Raw genomic sequence first — 19,837 nt, 5'->3', positions numbered from 1 at the left:
ACACACTTGCATGTGAGGATGCGGTCTGTGTCAATTGCTTCATGGGCCTTCTGCGGTGTGTGATTGAGGTGCTGTGCCCATGGAGGTATATGAGGGGGACCCAGCATGAGAAAAGGGGAAGAAAAAAAATGAGAAAAAAAAAGAAAAAACAGAGCCATGAGAACAGAATCAGTGGGAAGAGGCAGGACAAACCATCCAGCCACTGTGGTGAAGGACACCTCTCATTTACTATGTATTTAGAGTGTGTTTTCTTGAAAAGATTAATCTTTGAGATCAATGAGCAACTCTTTTGTTCTAACTTTATCACTCTTACACAATTCTTTAATGAAGATAGGAAAATAACTTCTATTACATATTAATAATTGCCACACTCTTTGGACTGTGCATGGTATGTTTATTTCTCAAATATTTATGGAGTATCTCAAATACAATCTAATGCAAACCATTCAACAAAAATGACATAAAAATGATAGCATTAATGGTGTCTCTAGCCTGGTATATGCCCTGTGTACAAAGATCAGACATTTTGACATTTCCAACCTCCATTCTTTCTTCCACTTCTTGATTTAACAGGTGTATGCCTGCTCTAACAGCAGTGTATTGTAATGTTGTACACACACCCATCAAAGTGCAGGGCCACGGAAGTGAAAATCTGATGCCACCTGGCAACTTAGAAGGATAGAAGACATATATTTATACCTATACCTATACTACATTCAAAGTCAAAGTCAAATTTATTTATAAAGCACACTGAAAAATAACCATAGCCATTCCAAAATGCTAAACAGATATGACATGTAATTAACAAACATAGAGAAATTAGAACAAATAACAAAACTTGAATGTGACTTTATTGCATTTCACCAAGTTTAGGGTATGCTGATGTATTGTGGCCACTGTCTGGAGGTTAGTCACAAGTGTAAACAGATATGCACAATTTTGTTCTTACCCAGTAACCATAAACCACCACACTCTCTGACTCTATGCCTTGTAGCACACTACTGAATTGGCCTCAGATGAAGGCATCATTGGTACTTCTAGGACTTTTTGCCACACATCTATAAAAAGTCCTTAGAGATTATAACTACAGTAATCTGTATGTTTAGCACAGAAAAGCTGGTGAAACGAGGCTCCAAGATGTGGGGAACATTACTTGGTGTCAAATGTAATCCAATCTTTTTACTTAAATAATGTGCAATAGTTGCACTCTTTCTGCTAGTCGGAGAAGGAGACACGGAATTCAAAGGTAAGATTTTTACAGAACATAGATATATTACCAACTTATAAATGCTGAAATTATGTAATTGAACTTGAAGGCTCCAGCCCTACCGTGACCCTACTCTGGATTAAACTGGTTAGATAATGACTTGGCATGTGATTGAACTTAATAATTGATCTATATAATATAATCCTACAAAAGCATACCCCTGCATTTCATCACTAAAGTAATACATGTCACTTAGTTAAGTATAAATCTTAAAAGTGTGACATTTTCAGAGAATTGTCATGGCGTGAATTTAAAGTGATCTGTCTGTTGATACTGTTGACGCAAGAGATGGCAAGTATAAGTAACACCTAGAGCCTAGTTAGTGGGAGCACATAGATTATGGTAGATTTAATGTGCTACTTTAGTTTCAATGAGATTTGAGACACACTTGAAAAATAACAATAAGTCATAATTATGGAGTTTATGATGTTCTTGGTGTTACAATGTTTTCTTTAGGCTAGTGTGATCTGAATAAGCTCCTATTTACTGATCAGCTGATAGTTGTACTCTCTTACATGCCTTACATAGTTCCGTATTTATTTTACTATTTTGTGTTGACATAAAGCACACAAAACATGTAAAACATTTTGTTGAAGGTCATGTCTTTTCATTTCATCTCCTTATTCTTCTAGACAGAAACATCTGAAGAAGTGTGTTTATTTCATTCAGAGTTAAACTCTTGTTTTTCTGTTATGATTAATCAAAGCACATTACTCATCTCAAGAGTCTAAACCAGACAGAGCTTGCCTTTCTAGTGAAATGTTTTGCTAGCTGTTGGGATCAGATCATTATCAGGCTGAAAGCTTAATGAAAAAGCTAATGAAGGGTTATTACTATCTCGCTCTCATTTCCACAATGACCCATAATTTTGCCAACTAATAGCCTAGCAATTTTTTATTATTCTAACTATGCAGTCCAGCATCTGTCAAAATGAACACACAACGTATCACACGTCAGCAACTCTCCACAATGGATATAGAATCTGGTATTTGGCAGAAAATCTGTTTATTGTAATTACTTTATTGTTTACTTCATTTATCCAATTTTATGTAGCATTTTTCCACTTTATTTAGATCACTGCTGGCCTGCACTGTTAAAAATTCGATAGAGTCTGCATTTTGACTGGTCTATTCACACACATATCAGCACCAGAAATATTTATTAAACAATTACTATCAAAATTGCTTGGTAATGTACATGCAACCATGTCGTGACTGACCGTCAGTTTTTATTTTCTGCTTCACCTCATCTGTCACAGAGCAATTTATTAAATGCACAAGAACAATAAACACATACTGCATTATACAATAGCTTGAAGATCCATTGTAAAATAATACAGGACAAAATATTTAAAATGTCAAACTGACAAAGCCTTTAGTATTGTTGCCTCAAAGTTACTTTAGTTGAATTCCTGCTTGAATGCCTTTGTGTAATGTATGCTGGAGTTTCCACCCACTGTAAAAATATGTTGCTAAACTTACCGGCAATAACAAATTGGCCCAGTTATTACCATGCCTTGTGATGGACTGGTGAATGGCACAGGAATGGCACAGGAATGGCCATGAGCTTAATTCATTTATATTGTATTCAAATTTACACGTGCATATTTAAGGCCAGCTCCAGACCATTGTGTAAATTGATTATTTAGGTAAATACTGACACCAAATATGCCAGATCCCTATATATGTACCCAGAATTTCTTGGAAAATTGCAACTAAAGAAAGAAATGTGGTGTCTTTTTCAAAGTGAAAGATAGGCTATGATGTTGAAAGAGTAGTTTGTGAGCAGGGTGTAGCTTAAGTTCATTTAACCATATTTTTATATTTGTAAAATGTAAGAAATGTAAACATAATATTTTATTGGGAGAAAAGTTGAAAAATTACATTTCTGTAAATATGAATAATGGGTTGTGGTAAGCGCTGCTGTCCTTTAGCGCCATTGGCCTGGAGTTTCATTTATAAACCTTGCATGTGCACAAAAAAAGGCTCAAAATGTGCATACCCAGCTTCCCACACAAACACGGGGATTGATGGCAGAACATATGTATATTTACAACAACTGTAATCCATTTCAGAGAAACTGGGAAATGGTGACACTGTTGGTTAAGTAGGGAAATGCAGCCAAACCAGCTAAATGACGACTCATTTGTATAATAAGATAGATAGATAGATAGATAGATAGATAGATAGATAGATAGATAGATAGATAGATAGATAGATAGATAGATAGATAGATAGATAGATAGATTAGTAATTGTCCCCATATCTACATAAATATGTAGATAAGTAAAGAAGGGTGATCGCCTAGATTGCGGCAACTACAGGAGGATAACACTGCCGGGTAACGTCCTTGGTATGGTCATCCTCAATAAGATCTGTGATCACTCGTGTTGTGATGTGAGATTTTACATATAACTTGATGAATATTTTGTACTGTATATCTTTATTTGTAATTTAGACAAAGGAATGTAATTTAGTGTTTGACCCCCTTAGGAATGGGTCTGTTTGAATTTTACGACAGAATTTGGGGGATGTGTGTTTTAAACCAGTTTGCCGAGTGTTTCTTTGCTAAAGTCATTTCTACCCCCGCAAATGGGCTAAGGTGTACTTTAACATATGGTTTGGGGGCAGGTGTTAAGATGTTCTATTTCCCCCATTGGTCTGAAGTATGGCTGTTTGGAATTGGCTTGGTTCAGAAGCCTTTAAGTACCATGATGTGCTATTGGCTCTCGGGGTTGGACAAAACATCTATAAATGTATGTGTTTAACCTCAGTATCTCTCTCTTACCAACCAACATATGATGAAGAAGCATCTCTCTTGCTAACCTGTGATGATGAAGAGAACACAATGAACAGCACAGCTCAGCAGCCATTTTGAACAGACATGTGGCTGAAAGCTGAGCACCAATGATGCCTTAACTAAAGACATTTAAGTAACCAGAAGTCTGTGTGCCACCTGAACTACATATCATCATTTAATCAGGTTGTATGGTTGCCAATATTCAAATGTACTTTGCATTTTGTTATTATTTATGAATATTATCAATAATACATTGTTTAAACTGTAACTTAACTTCTGCTTGCCTTTTTACTACATCTAATTGCCTGAGGTTATAGATATAGAAGGGAAGGTGGGGATAAGTTATATACAATAGTACCTTATAAACAGTGGTAAGTCTGTGAGATTAGGCATTCTAAGGCTACATATTAATAATACAATTGGGGAAAGTAGAGCAATATATATTACTCTACCAAGACAAAACAACTCGCTCACCTACCAGCGACCCGAGCAGTCTGTTTTTACACCTAAGAAGTCTACCATTGACCTCATCCTGGCACTGAGGGTTCTCATGGAACATAAACGCGGATATCAGCAGAGTTTCTTTGCAGTCTTTGTCAATTTTCGTAAAGTGTTCAACTCAGTTGATTGAGCTGCTCTGTGAGGCATCCGGAGACTTTGTGGGATCCTCCCAAAGTTTCTGGATATCAGGGCCAGCCTGTACAATGGTACTGTGAGTGCTATGAAGAGTGAAGGCAGAACTTCTGCGTTTTTCCCCTTTGTTTCTGGGGTTGTTCTGGGATGTTTTCTTGCTCCTACTCTGGTCAGTGCTTGCAAGGTCTGGGTGTTGGGCAGGGTCATGCAGTTCAGCAGCTATGGGGCATCTGTTGGTTAAGAAAGGTTCATTGATCTTGACTTTGTCAACAATACTATGATCTTCATGGAGTCAATGGAGGCTTTGATTGGGGTTCTCAAGAGACCGGGCAAGAAGTCTGAGTGTCTGGGCTTGTAAGTGTCCTGGATGAAAACCAAGATCTAGGCCTTTAATGACCTCTTAGGCACAGCCATCAGCAGTGCGTCTGTCTGTGGAGAGAGTGTCGAGAGGTTTAGTTACCTTGACAGCAACATTCATGTCTCTTGTGACTCTTCCTATGAAGTCAGTACATGGATTGGGAGAGCATAGGGGATCATGAGGTTACTGGAATGGGCGTGTGGCTCTGCCAATATCATACAAAAAATGAAGGTTCAAGTCTTTATAGTCCTGCTGCTTCCTGTTTTGCTATTAGGTTGCGAGACATGGACAGTATCCAGAAACCTGAGATGAAGGCTGGACTTCTTTGGTACTGTGTCTTTTCGGAGAATCCTTGGGTACTGCTGGCTTGACTTTGTGTCGAACAAGCTGTTACTCATTGAGTCCCGAATGAGGCACATTACCTGCATTGCGTGGGAGCATCAAGTTACAGCACTATGACCATGTGACACGATTCTCTGAGGGTGAATTGGGCTCACAGAATCCTCATTGTTGAGGACCCGAGGGGGTGAATCAGGCCAAGGGGCCGTCCACATAACACCTGGCTGCGGCAGATAGATTGTCATTTCTGGGGGGTGGGAATGTACCATGTGTCTGCTACGTGCTCCCCAACCTGACCTGATTTGTAGATAAGTACTGTATATTATACCTCAGAAGTGATGAATATGATGTACAGACTGTGTTTTAGCTCCTTTTTAAGAGGACTGATGCTTCATATTTGCACTGAAGAACTTTTTTGGTTTTTCATCAGTTTTTATAAGCTGCCTGTTGTCACTTCTCAGGGAATTGGCCAACAGGTCAGGAATATATCTCAACCAAGCTTGACTCCATCATGTCCACTGTGCTAGAAGCCATTAATTGACCAACAAAGTGCTACAATCAGTTTTCGTATTGTGTGACTGCACACACATTAAACATAACATGTTTTGCCAACATAAAAAGGCAATTTGCAGCAGTGTCAGGTTCTCCTAACATAATCAGAGCAATTTACTGCACTCTTATTGCAATATAGGCAGCTAGCAAGAATTAAGCCGTTTTGTTAGCCGTGAGCAGTGATTCCAAGAAGTGGCTGACAAAGATCCTGTCTCAGAGGCCTGGGCCATCGGTGATTCATTTATTTTGAGGCAAAGTATCTGTGACAGACGTGATGATACTGTATGTGGTGGCTGGCTTGTTGGTAAGGTAATTAGCTGAAACCTCAGTGTTTCAAATAGCTTGTACTACTCATTATAACAGCAATCATATCATTACATGTGCCAGGTAGTAGAAGCTACCTGTTCAGATGCTGGTGCCTTATACATTTTCCTGACTGTAAGAATGCAGATGAGAGTTCATCCAGATACTCCTGAATGCAGGTGGTGGTGTTTTGATATGTCAGGTGGGTGGCTGCTCTACCATCCAATTAAGTTCTGCAGTATTGTGATTCTTAGTATGCAGAAGCAAAATGCCCCTTTGATTGGTTCCAGAACTGAAATCTTCAATCAGTATCCCCTAAAACATTTAAGCGATATCTGTTTTAAAAGTTTTTTTTTTTTAACTTAAGCTGATGACCCATTGAGGACATCCAGAAACTCATGGGTTGGAAACACTGGAATATGTTTACTGTCCCCAGATTCCATAGTATTCATCCAGGTACTTCAATTTCTTCCTGTATCCCAAAGTCATGCCATTTATTTTGATGTAGGGTGTGTACATGAGAGCACCCTACAATGTATGGGCTTCCAAGTAGCACAGGCTGCATGTGATAAGCCGAGCCCGCAGATAATTTTAAAGTAGTATTTAGTATAGCTATTTATAGCTTCTCATGAATGAATAAATAGGTATAGTGGTAAAAGTCACTTATCTGTTATGTTAACGCTCTAGAGTGGGAGAACATGACGGTGGGGCAATGTCACACTGGCATTTGGTGTCCCCTTGTAAGTTGCCCTACCGATTTGAAGGCCCGCAAGTCCGAGAGCTTCTCCGACTTTGAAGAGACACTATGCCGAGGCTTGTGTATGATGCTGCTAGATTATCCTCAGGTACGCTTTCAAATTAAAGCGGCCCAACTCCACCGCAGGAAGGAAAGATCAGAGGGCTGAGATTAAGAGGTTGCTGGCAGAGAATACACATGTACAGATAGAAAAGACTGAGTGAAAACAGGTGAAAGTTCACCATCATGGTTGCATACATGCATGTGCATGTGGGGATAGGCTAAGATTTAACACTACATCTGACCAGAGGACGAAGAGTATGTGACTTGACGTCGTGTTATGGGAGGACCCCAGAAGACATTAGTAATGATTGGCTAGGCAAAAGGTCCAAACAGCCAGGGGCTATTTTTTGACTGGTCTTCGGGCTTTCAGATGCATCTTTACTGCTAAGTTGGTGGAGCACAGAATGAGTACTTGAGTTGATATACAGTATATTAGTGAGGACAGTTTACTTCCTATTTGTATACATTTTTGGATGAAGGTAATCCTTTTTTAACTTTTTGTTTTTGATTATTTTTCTGTCCATCCTTTGTGAACTTTATGTTGAAGGAGAAGGAGAAGGAAAAGGCTTTTTATTTATTTTTGTTTAGAGTCATTGTAATTATTGTATAAAGCAACTGCATGTACTTTTCTTGTCTTTGTTAACGTTCTTGCATTGAATTGTGTATGTAATTGAAAGACATTACTGTAAATAGTTGTTGGCACATCTGGAATAAACCAGAATTTTCTTTCTTGGAGCAGTCATCATTGTCTGTGTCTCAGTTCTCCCATTCCTTGGTCATTCAGTTACAGCTCTAGTTGTTTGGAGTCTGAAATTTTGCAATGGTGCCACTGCAAAGGGCACCCCACTTCAGGCTGCCACAACCCTGTATTGAAATAATCAGAAAATGAATAAATGAATAATTGGATGCAGATTACATCACAATATAAAAATGTGTAAGACAACATTTACATTTGACGAATGTTAAATTGTAAAGATACAAACTGACTTCATCTGTTAGTTAACAGTAAAATATTTTAATACTGCCAGACATTTTACGTATTGAATGAGCAAACATCACATTCTCAATTTCTTGTGCAGGAAGTGACTGATTACACTGCACTGTAAAAGTATAATTGAGTAAATGCAGACTAATCAGCAGCTTGACATTGTAGCATAACTTCTCAAGGTAAACTGTAGCAACTCTGAAACATAAATACAAAGGAAAACCACAGTGAAGTACATTCTAGATCATAGACTGGTTAAAGGGTTTTCCTTATGCAAAAAAAAAAACCTCAACATACTAGCAAGCACAGTGTAAATGAGTTGACATTTATTTGCATTCAGTGTGAATTTCCTCAATGGAGCATTTTGTTTCCACTTTTTAAGAACTCCAGTAGCTTTGTATATGAAGCATTGTTTTGTGTCATTCAGCAAAGGGTCTGGCCATACTAAGTGTCAAAGCACTTCCTGAAATCAGAATCTTTTAATGTGGAGGAGGCTCCCAAAACAGATAATATTAAGAGCAAGACGGATTACTTATTCTTTCAGGTGAATGAAACAAATATGCAGTAATGGTAGTCCCATTTGTCTCTCACAACACATTGAAGCAATGTAACCCACCATTCCCATCGCTGCAACCTACCTCACTTCCCCAGGGCTGCAGTTGACTGCCTGAAATTTTCAGGTGCTGGAATTCCAGGTCCTGTCTGCTCATTTACTGAACCGCTCTTGTCATGCACAAATGAAAAAGTGTGTCCTGAGGCAATTGAACCAGAAAAAGGCACCCTTCTGTGTTGCATTGGGTGTGAGTATGTGGGAAACGCTTCGCAGGCAATATGAAGATTGTCATTATTTTCAGATGTTGCTCAGAACAACACTAGGTTAATATGCCCTTGGCAAACACAGATGTCAAGCTTCATGATCTCTATTTGTCAGCATGATATGTACAGTAATTATTAGTGAAATAAAAGTGGAAGCTTTTACAGATTCATTTTCTCCTTGCAGAGAATTTTTAACACATAAGCTGTATCATGCCCATGCTCCTAGCATAACAGAAAATAGAAAAACAGAACTTGATATTCTCAGTGTGTTTATGAGCACCACTGTTCCATCTCCTATCACTTGTTTCTGAAATGCAACATTGCACTGTGTTATAAAGGCAAGCACTCCACAGACTTAATGGCACACAAAAAACAAACAAAATAAGCCCACTTATATGCCTCCTAAATACACAAACATCTAGTGTTCAAGTGTAGCACAATGGCACAGTCTTTAAGTTAACATCATCTCAAAAGTGCATGAGTGTACCCTATAATGTACTGAGGATTCCCTAAAGCTCTGAGGAGACAATGCATTTGCAATTTGGAGAGATGGATGGATGAATGGATAGATGGATGCTTTGACCACATGACATGCACTTAGCTCTATTCTGAGTAGATTCTCTGTCTCCAATAATCTCAGGAAAATCAATTGCTTACTTAGCCAATGCTTTTACCACCTACTGACATGCAGAGCCACACTAGTGTCACCCATCTTACTGAAAGTAGTGACTTCTTAATGAGAAGGAAACAAAGCGAAAGGTCAGCAACTTGAAGGTATACAAGCACAAATTTTGAGATGTATGTACTGTATAAGAAAAAGAACAGAAATAAATTAGGGATAATATTTATGTAGAACAAGTCTCAACTAAAAAATTTTTAAAGCATTATGATTTGAACAACTCTGTTTATGAATAAATGTATTTTATTGGTCATTAATATATTACATAGATAGATTAGATATACTGTAGATTTCTAGTAATAAGAATTGATTAGTGAAACAGGAAAGTTTCGATTTGGATATACCTTCATGAAACTGAGTCTAAAATTAGTTTTGCAGGCGATTCCACCAAAAAGAGTTTTTTGGGTGTTTTAAAGTTTTTTTGAGTGGGAAACAAAAAATATTGATCCCTAAAGACTCGTTCACACTTCAGTGTTTGCCTGTGTTCTTTCCAGCAGATGTATAATGAATGTACAGTAATCATGTAGCACACCAATAGAATCAATTCAAAGTGCACTGAGTTTTTTGTTTTTTTATTTCAAAATGTGACATGCAGCATATTTTTCATATGAAAGGCACACCAAAACAGATCACAGTGCACATTACTGGAGTTCCTCCACAAGAAAACTCACTTTGTGGAAGCCTACATGGAAACCTTTCCCCCCTCCCACGTTAGTAGCAACCATCATTTTCAGTTTTTTCATCCCTGCATACATCCCCCTAACAGCTTACAGTGGAGGTCCCGCTTCAAGTTTCTCTTCTGTGTCTGATGCATGTTTAGGGCTGCAATCAAGAAGATTGTCATAATTGGCAAAATGAGCACCATACTACCAGAACAACCACAATGCATGGCTAATGGCTTAGCGAAATGTGTACATGTGACAGGAAATGAGTCCAGTGATTTTTTTTTTATTTAAATGCTAAATAACTAGCAGATTCATGTAGAATTAATGCATGCAAATGCTTCTAGAAAGGAAGTAAACAGCTTTCCTGTGTTGTTGGCATGAAATCTACTGGAAGCAAAATTTTTTTTTTTTGGCAAATTTTTTGTGCAAACTGAATTTCACACACATTATTTCATTCATCACTAATAAGAGCTCTTTTTACAAGACAATTGGGAATAATATTGTCTACAAATAATGACACATGTAAAAAATTACACGGATCTAGAGCAGGGGATACTCACCTCTGATCCTGGAGGTCCACAGTGGCTGCAGGTTTTTGCTTTAACCAAATTTTTAACTAGAACCCATTTATTTACCACTAAAGCAATATGTTTTTATAGGATTAGTTTTAGTTAATTCATTTTTACAATTCAGTTAATTGTCTATTTTAGTTTTAAATAACTGCTAAAGTTTTAATTGTTGCCTGTTTTCTTAATCAGCCATCAGTTAATAATGATATGTTAGTGACAAACGAACCAGCATCTCTCTAGCTAACATGCTTCCATTTACATCTGTGTATCTGCATCATGAAGTATCTGTCCTAATACAATGTTTGAAAATAAATGAGAGAGAAGGGAAGGACCAAGAGGTACAAATCTGTTCCGGACAACCAAAAATATGGATGATGTTGTAAGAAAATGGAAAATCTCCAGTGTGATAAAGATTTGTCTTGGAAAAATGAAAGTTCTAACAAGCCAAAAATTGAATACTTTACTAAGTTCCGTTAGGTCTGCCTTATAATTACAAAGCCTGCACCCACTGTGGACCACCAAGACTGGAACTGATCTAGAAAATTCATAGTTCAGGACATTTTACTTCAGACATTTGCCAATACTTCTAGACATGAGTAAACTGCTGTTTTAGGTTAAAAGATCAATGAGATGCCTTCCAGTAACAATGAGCTGATATCATTTATTATTTCCTTATTAAGTAATTAGATAATCATCTCTTAGACAATGCCTACATGCCAACTGCCTGTCCAAAATGTTTGCCTACATGGTATTTAACTTAGCTAGAAATTGTTTCATTCATTTGTGCCAAATTACAGATATGAAAGTAATGGGTTTTTGAGTGTCATTTACAGGAAAGCACGTTTTTTGAGAGGAGTAACCTTAGTAGAATGAACATAGATCATTATACATATTCTTTTCTTTTTTTATAATATCAATAAAAGCTGTAATAGCCATGCAAACAAACTATACAAATGCCATAACAAATGAACTGTATGCAAAGAATTTTAGACAAAATTTGGCATTCTGGTTGATATCTGCTTATAAACCAAAGCAAAGTGTTCAGGTTTATATTGAGACAGAAATGAGTACTGTGCTAACTTTGAAATGTCCAAAACCAACATACACTGAAGAGAGGCCGACAGAGGGGTTTTGTTCTGCTCAATGTTCTTGCGTGCTCATAGTATAATTTTTATTCATTCGTTCATTCAATTTCCAGACTGCTTATTCCAGTTCAGAGTCCATCTTTTGATTTATTTCTAGATGGCAAAATCAAAACCTTGCCATTTTTACCTGTTAAAGGTGTTACCTGATCTGATAATCACCGCTCAAGCATCTACATAGAATCAGGGTTTATGTGGGTATTTCAGGCATATTCAATGAACATCCTCCCCACCAGTTAAGTGTGGTCTGCTGTTTTTTTTCCTTATATAAATATTTAACTGAAATATTTCAGGTTCTGGAAAAAAATGTGTGCAAATCTTATGTTATTCCATTTTGTTTCTGTTTGTTATCTGTTGAATAAATGATTTTAATTGTTTGCATTTTTACAATACTTCTTTAGTATGTCATGCGAGACACGTTACCAACTTTTGTGCAGTCACTTTGGTCATTAGTCACACAGATGTCATTGCCTGGGGCGCTGGTGTACACATAGCTGGATGAGGTCACAGTGTTTGTTTTCCCTGAAAACAAGCATGAAATTAACTTTGTTGAAGAGTAAAGCTAGGTTTCTAAACACAACATATAGGTAAAATAAAAGGAATGAATTTCAGGAAATTGATTAATGACAGTTTTTGACTTTAAGACTGGCCTTGTCCTCTCAGTTTTGATTGTGTTATGTAAGTTTGCCCAGTGTATAACCTCTCCCACTTGATATGCCATTTATGTGATAAATCAATTTATTTTCATAGCTAGATATATACAGCGATTACCCAATACAGAACATCCTGGCTATTACATTGATGATGTGTAAGCAGTGATACAACTTTATGTATATTGTCACTGATATAGCAATCTTATCATGTTTGTGTTGTTCTTTTTCTTTGAAGCTTGTACTCTTTTATTTTAAGAGTAACTGTAGTACTAGGGTGTTGTACCGTGTTAGCCATTATGAATGTAGAGAAAAGCCAAGCAAAATGACACCTTTTATTGGCTAACAAAAAAGATTACAATATGCAAGCTTTCGAGGCAACTCAGGCCCCTTCTTCAGGCAAGATGTAATCATGTAATTATGTAATCTTGTACATCTTGCCTGAAGAAGGGGCCTGAGTTGCCTCGAAAGCTTGCATATTGTAATCTTTTTAGTTAGCCAATAAAAGGTGTCATTTTGCTTGGCTTTTCTCTACATTTAAGAGTAACTGTAATTAAGAAGCCTCTTTTACTAACAAAATAAGATAACATAAAGTGAATAAGACTGAAACCAGAATTATAAAGTAGTCTAAATTGTAATGCAGTATTTTCAGAGTAAATAGCAATTCTATCTTTCCTTATTGAATGAACTTTGCATATAAGGATTTTAACATTAGAACACACAGCCTCTGGTAAAATGCTATACCGCTCCTTTCACATGAAGCAGTATCACAAAAAACTTTAAAACTGCTGTACATTGCAGTTGGCACATTCTTTTAAGTTGTGTTCCAGCAGGTGAAGTGACTTGCTCAGGGTCATGAAGTAAGCTGCCAGCATAAGCTGAATGGTAACTTTGTACCTCCTAGCCTGACAACTTCAGCCACGCTGTCTTTCATCCATACTAATAGTAAAACATGACAGTAGGCTGTGTGTTCTACAGCCAAAATGTTTTACAAACACAAAAGTAACCTCTTTTGTTTTTGAACTAAATGATTTTTGCTTTGGAACAATATTACAAATGTTGATTAAGGGCCAACAGTGCCATGAGCCAGACTGTAAGCTTCCAAATCAGAGTTTTGATATCTTCAAGCTTGCTGGTTTATCGATCCAACCACTTTATAAAACTATTTAGTTTAGCACAAGGTGGTTTCAGGACAGAAGCAATCAAAGCCAAATCAGGTGCAAGACATAAACCTGTCCTTAATGGGGGCCAGTCCATCGAAGGACATACTTAACTCTTCCAAGCACATTCAGCCACAATGGAGATTAAACTCTCAAGAATTATAGGTTAGTGAGAACCTAACTATTGACCAACATGTGTTTCCTGGAGAGGTGAAAACATTGTTAGATCAAGTGTGAATTATACACAAATAAACAAAAATAACATATATACAAATGCACAGTGAGCCTAGCAATAAAAACACACAAAATCCAAAAGCTAAAGAACATCAGCATGAGGGACGACAAACAGACCAGTGTTCAAGTGTTTAAGGGAAATGCAGTCCTAACCTAAATACCTTAGCATAACCCACAAGAGACTGGCTAAAGTGGAAACTCAAATGTAGATTTTTTTAAAGCATCTACAGTAGCCACAAGAAACAAAAAAGACCCAGAAATAATGTTATATGTGCACAAGACATCTTCTTAAGATGCAACAGGAAGTTATCTTTTAGTCTTAAAGTCATCTGTTTGGCTTGACTGTGTCCTTCGCTAAAGACTTTGTCACATTCTGTTCATTTATACAATCTTAGCCAGTTGAAGACAGTTAGCAGCACACTCCCATGAAGCCAGTCACCCAATGTAACACTTCCAGTGACTCATTCCAACTAGTCCACGACTCTTTCAGATAACTTCAGGTTTGATTTTGTCTTTAGTCGTAGGGGAGGGCTTTGTGTGCATGAGAGATGACAAAAAATGAATTCTTATCTGGAAGTACAAGGTATTTAATGTAACATTGAGGAATAAAGAACGTGAGTGTTTTGGATCTCACAAACAGAAGAGAAGCTTGTCTGTCTGGTGTCTCATGTTGTGCATGACATGAGAGAAAGGAAAAAAAGTTTTGAACTCACTGTAGCTGTTAACCCTACATACAGCACCAACTCCATCAGGTAGCATGCTATTGCCAGTCAGAAAAAGGATTTAGTACAACTGTGCTAAAAGCTCATCTCACACAGTCAGTTAAGTTGACATGCCAAATGATTTTCAGTTGTTTAAACTGAAGAGATCAAAGGTTGGCAAATATGACATACCCAATGACTAAAAGTCACATAATGTGACATCAGCTTAAGGGAAAAACCTCACAGGTCGAGTTCTTTCCTTCAGGGTTAAAAGTAGGCTGTCATTTAAAAGGCTTTGCCGCCATTTAACTATTGACTCTTTGTAGGACCCTGATATTCTTCTGGAATATGGCTGAGCTCCTTAGATGTCCACTGGCACTTTTAATGCCTATCTATGTCTCTAGACTTCCAGCTCCTTCCTGAGAAGAGTGACAAACAGGTTCTGAGGTTGTAGAATTCCCCTTGTGGTCTTGTTCATGGTCCAGAAGGGCCTAACAGGAAAAGATGGAATGAACTATGGCTATAAATGTTTTTTTTTTTGTTTTGTTTTATCTTATTCTGTTGTTAGATGTCTACTATCTTCCTTGAAAAGGGAGTAAATGACCACATAAGCATTTGCTCAATTTAAGTACTATTTTCTATCTGTGGAATATATCGAGTATCAGCAGTACTCAGGAAAAAATGCAGAACTTAGAGATGCAAGGCATAAAGCAATATGTGCCTGGAAAAACATCCAAGACTAATGTCGGAGAAAATGGTAAATTATCAGCACATTAAAAGAACAGGGCATGTAATTTTAAATGTGTGTGTAAAGAACTTTTATATAATGTGCTGCTTTATTAGTGGTAATGCCTCAGGCACAAAAGCAACCCTTTCCAAGGGCAAATAAAGGTATGTAACCACAAAGCATATTTTTTCTTTCTTTGAAAACAATGAAAAAGTGTCTAAAAACACTAGACAACAAATATATTGTAACCTAAAAAACGTTTGACTGAAGCAGATAATATAGCAACATTACTCTCTCATAAGCTGACACTGATTAGTAATCCACATAAAAGAAAATGGGAATAAAAATTGCAAATGCATGGGGGTCTTTCTTCGATAAGACAGGCTAGACTGGTTAAAAAAGACCGCAGCTGATTAATAACCGCAAGCAGACTATCAATGCAGGGAAACAGCATGAATAAATTAGGGAGGCACTGAAAAAGAAAACGGCTGACAGTGTGAACATATGGTCTTGGAGAGGCAGAAAATATAAGCCTCGTTGCCTGCAATACTTTAACACTTACTGTTGCTTTAGTGCTCTAATCCGAAGAGGAAATTTAATGCAGCATGATCCATGATAAAGTGAGAGCCTTTTGCTTAGTTCCAGCATAAAAGTACCAGTGAACTAGTCTAGCTCCAGCTGTAACTAGGTTGTTACTATGGCGACGGCCCAAATGATAGACGGGTTTGTGTATGTGCAGTGGCCCAATGTGATATTCATGCAGCCTCTCATCCAAATGAGACCATGGTAATTAACAATCCTCGGAGATGTCCTGAATTTTTGTTTATTGCTTAAAAAGATATACTCAGTTTAAAACAAGAATAAATAAATAAATAAACTCTGCATGAAAGCTGCCACTGCTGGTCAGTCTTGCCAAGTATAAGAGAAAAAGCTTTTTAACTGCAAAGTGAAAGAGAGAGAGAGAGCGAGAGCCCTGAGTCAGTCAGCAATAGTGCCGGGCCCCCTTGATAACATTACATTAGAAGGAAATAATGGCTCTACAAGCACTTTTTTGTTGTATTCTCACCTCACCGCTCTTGTTTTGATCAGTCAGCATATTTTTATATGGAAACTTTCATGTGGGAAATGAGTCTTGAAAGGCCAGATGTTTGAAGTGTTTGTTTGGCAAACTAAATAAAAGCTGACACATTAAAATAATATGTGATATACTAGAATCTGATCTGAAATCAAAACTTTGATGAAGCTGTTCAAGGAAAATATTAGAAATATGTGCAGTATCTTTACATATACAAATATCCAACCAAATAATTATCTTAAAATGTAAAAATTGTATTCTGTATTGTAATAACCAAATTGTTTAGTTAAAAATACAGCAGGTTCAGGGCCTACATAAATGCAAAGTTTTCTGTATTTTATCGTATAGAAGGATGTACACATCCAACACAGCTCTCAAGCACTCAAATGAGCTCGGCATTTGAAAAAATAAATTATTTACTAAGAAAAACTCAAGGGAGGGAAAATTAAAGGTATCATTTTGTAAAATAAACAACAACAAAAACAAACAAACAAAGAAACAAACAAACAAACAAGACACCCCAAAGCAGTCCATCTCACATCTTGCTATTACACCGATTTTAAAAACCCTACACTGGCTGCCGGTTAGATTTAGAATCGATTTTAAGATACTCCTCTTAACCTATAAGGCACTAAATGGTCTAGCCCCTGCCTATTTGAGTGTCTTGCTCCATCGTCACAATCCCCCTCGTGTTCTTAGATCCGCAGATCAGCTGCTCCTAACCGTTCCCAAGGCACGTTTTAAAGTTTGTGGTGAAAGGGCTTTTTCCGTCTGTGCACCCAGGCTCTGGAACTCCTTACCTTTAGTGGTTAGGCAAGCCGCTTCAGTCGCCTCATTCAAATCACACCTAAAAACGCACTTCTTCACATTGGCTTTTAATTCTTAACCTGTCTTATTTCCTTTTGCTTTTGTTATTTCTCTGTTTTATTGGGGTCCCTTGACCTGTTTTTACTGTCTTTGTTTTAATTCTCTCTTAATGTTTGTTTTTAATATTTTGCTTTTAGTCTTGCTTGTTGTAACTGTACAGCGCTTCGGTCAGTTGTAATGCTGTGTTTTTAAGCGCTCAACAAATAAAAATGGTATGGTATGGTATGGTATTACTTCCACAGATCCCTGGACATCCTCCCTCTGGAAAGTTGAACCTTCCCCTTGCTTGACTCTTGCCTGTAGAGTTAAAGAGTGGCTGGAATGGCTGGAAGTGCACATTTATACCTGATCCTGCATTTCGTTTTTTGAACCAAGTTCTTAGCTGCGGCAATTCTGTTAACTGTAATGTAATACTGTTCACACAATAACATTACTAATCGGACCATCTTCCACCATAAAGAGGAGAGATGTCTTACTGGGACAGTCTGCAGGAAGAATAAAGTGAGCCCCATGAAAGTTCCTGTTTATACCTTTATAAGAATGGTGTCCCAGTATAATTTCTTTTGAGGCAGAGACCAGCAAAGAAACTTTATAGCTTTGGCTTCACAAACAAGCTTATAATTCTCCAATAATTCAACTGAAGGTCCATTCCTTTTCTTATATTTCTTTAGTGTTTATTCTAACAATAAAAAGCTCTTGCAATCTGGATTGTGCATCAGAATGTACAGTTCAATCCCAAGAAGTTTAAAATCAAGTAAAGTACCCAATAAATCGATGGATCTCATGATTGCCATTCTAACTCCAGCTTTAAGGTGAGTACAGTCATTTTGGGTGAGCTGCTTGGATTTGTATTGTTGATAATAGACTAAAAGCTGTTTACTTATTTTATACATTTGGGGAATTAAGATTTGCATGCACTGAAGGATATTTTTCTTAGGTACAGTGGAATGCAAAAGTATTCCATCCCCTTGAAAGTCATCATACTTTTTCTTCATGATAAAAGAATTGTTTTTAGTTTTATCCACTCAGTATTTTTAATGTGAACTCTTATGCTATAACAATACATTTTCAAAGTCTAAATAAACCATTCTCTGTACATATTTAACTGAAGAACTCAAAAGTAAGTGCTTGCATACGTATTTAAACCTCTGTGCTTTGGTAGCTCCAGGTTTACGCAAATGACAAATTAATCACAAATGACACAACGGTGACACTCATTTGACCATAATTAAACATAATTAGGTACTACTTGTGAATCCTTTACATTTCTCTAGATATAAAAAGCACCCATTGTAAGGGCTATAGTCTTTGTTTGACAGTCACTGCAAAAATGAAGACAAAGGTGCATTCTGCTGATGTGAGAAATAAAGTCAACGAAATGCACAAGGCAGAAATGGCTACACACTGCAAAAAATAAAATCTGAGCAAGTGTAAAAGAATTTATATTATAATAATAATAATAATAATAATAATAATAATAATAATACATTTTATTTATATAGCGCCTTTCCCATGCTCAAGGCACTTACAGAATAAATAAAGAATGGCAGAATATACAGTATATAGCATTGTACAAACCAGATAAATAAACAAAGAAGATTAAGACAGTAAATTCTGAAAAAAAAAACAACAACATAATTAATGGTCTCGCACACACACACACACACAGGTTACATGAGCATCTTGACAGAGAAGTAAACTGAGAGAAAGGTAATAAAGTCAAGTAGAGCTAAAAGCCTTCCTGAACAGATGAGTTTTGAGTTGTTTTTTAAAAGAATTCATGGAGTCAGCTGACCTGATTAATTTTGGTAGGTCATTCCAGAGTCTGGACGCTATACTGATCTTAAATCTTATTTTCCTTATTGTAAGAATTATTGACTTGGCAAAAAATGTGTATTTACAAATATTTACCTTACTTTAAGAAATCTTGTCAAGTAAATTTTGCTTACCTTATTGGCAGATTTTTTTTAACTAAATAAAAGCAAAACAACTCCCATTTAAAGTTTTTGTGTCTAGTGTTTGCATAGGCATTTTTTGCAGTGCATAAAAATTTCGTTAAGCACTGTTAGATCCATCATCCAAAAGTGAAAGGTTCATCACTGCACCCAGACTCTTGCTAGAGTGGACTGTCACGTAGAACTAATCATCTGAACAAGATGTCGACTGGTGAGAGAGGCTACTAAAAAATACAACAGGCACTCTCAGAAGTGTACAGTGCTTTTTAACTGAAACTGGAGTAAAGGTGCATGATTTCACAACTTCAAGAGCTCTCCATGAAACAGGCCTCTATGGGAGGGGAGCAAGAAAGAAGTCATTTCTTAAGGAGGTCCACATAAATGCACGTATGGCATTTGCTACAAAGCTTGAGAAAAACCCAGTTAAGATGTGAGATAAGGTTTTATGGTCAAATTGATACCAAAAGAGACTTTTGTGGTCAGATTTCATAGAGGTACGTGTTGCATAAAATTCACACCACCCATGCCTCAAGAAACAGGCTGTAATCACACAGAAAACTGG

At 37.0% G+C, this 19,837-nt stretch overlaps 1 long non-coding RNA gene across 1 annotated transcript; it reads right to left on the bottom strand.

Annotated features, from left to right (window-relative positions):
* Positions 1 to 373: 373 nt before the first annotated feature.
* LOC127527441 (uncharacterized) lies at positions 374 to 19,522 on the bottom strand. Its single transcript, XR_007934745.1, has 2 exons — positions 19,270 to 19,522; positions 374 to 7,914 (listed from the first exon to the last, which is right to left on the bottom strand). It is a non-coding gene; the product is annotated as an uncharacterized LOC127527441 (long non-coding RNA).
* Between the last annotated feature and the right edge of the window lie 315 nt (positions 19,523 to 19,837).

Source organism: Erpetoichthys calabaricus, chromosome 4 (genome assembly GCF_900747795.2).
Source record: "Erpetoichthys calabaricus chromosome 4, fErpCal1.3, whole genome shotgun sequence".
NCBI lineage: Eukaryota > Metazoa > Chordata > Cladistia > Polypteriformes > Polypteridae > Erpetoichthys > Erpetoichthys calabaricus.
This window is presented reverse-complemented; position numbering and strand designations above follow the sequence as displayed.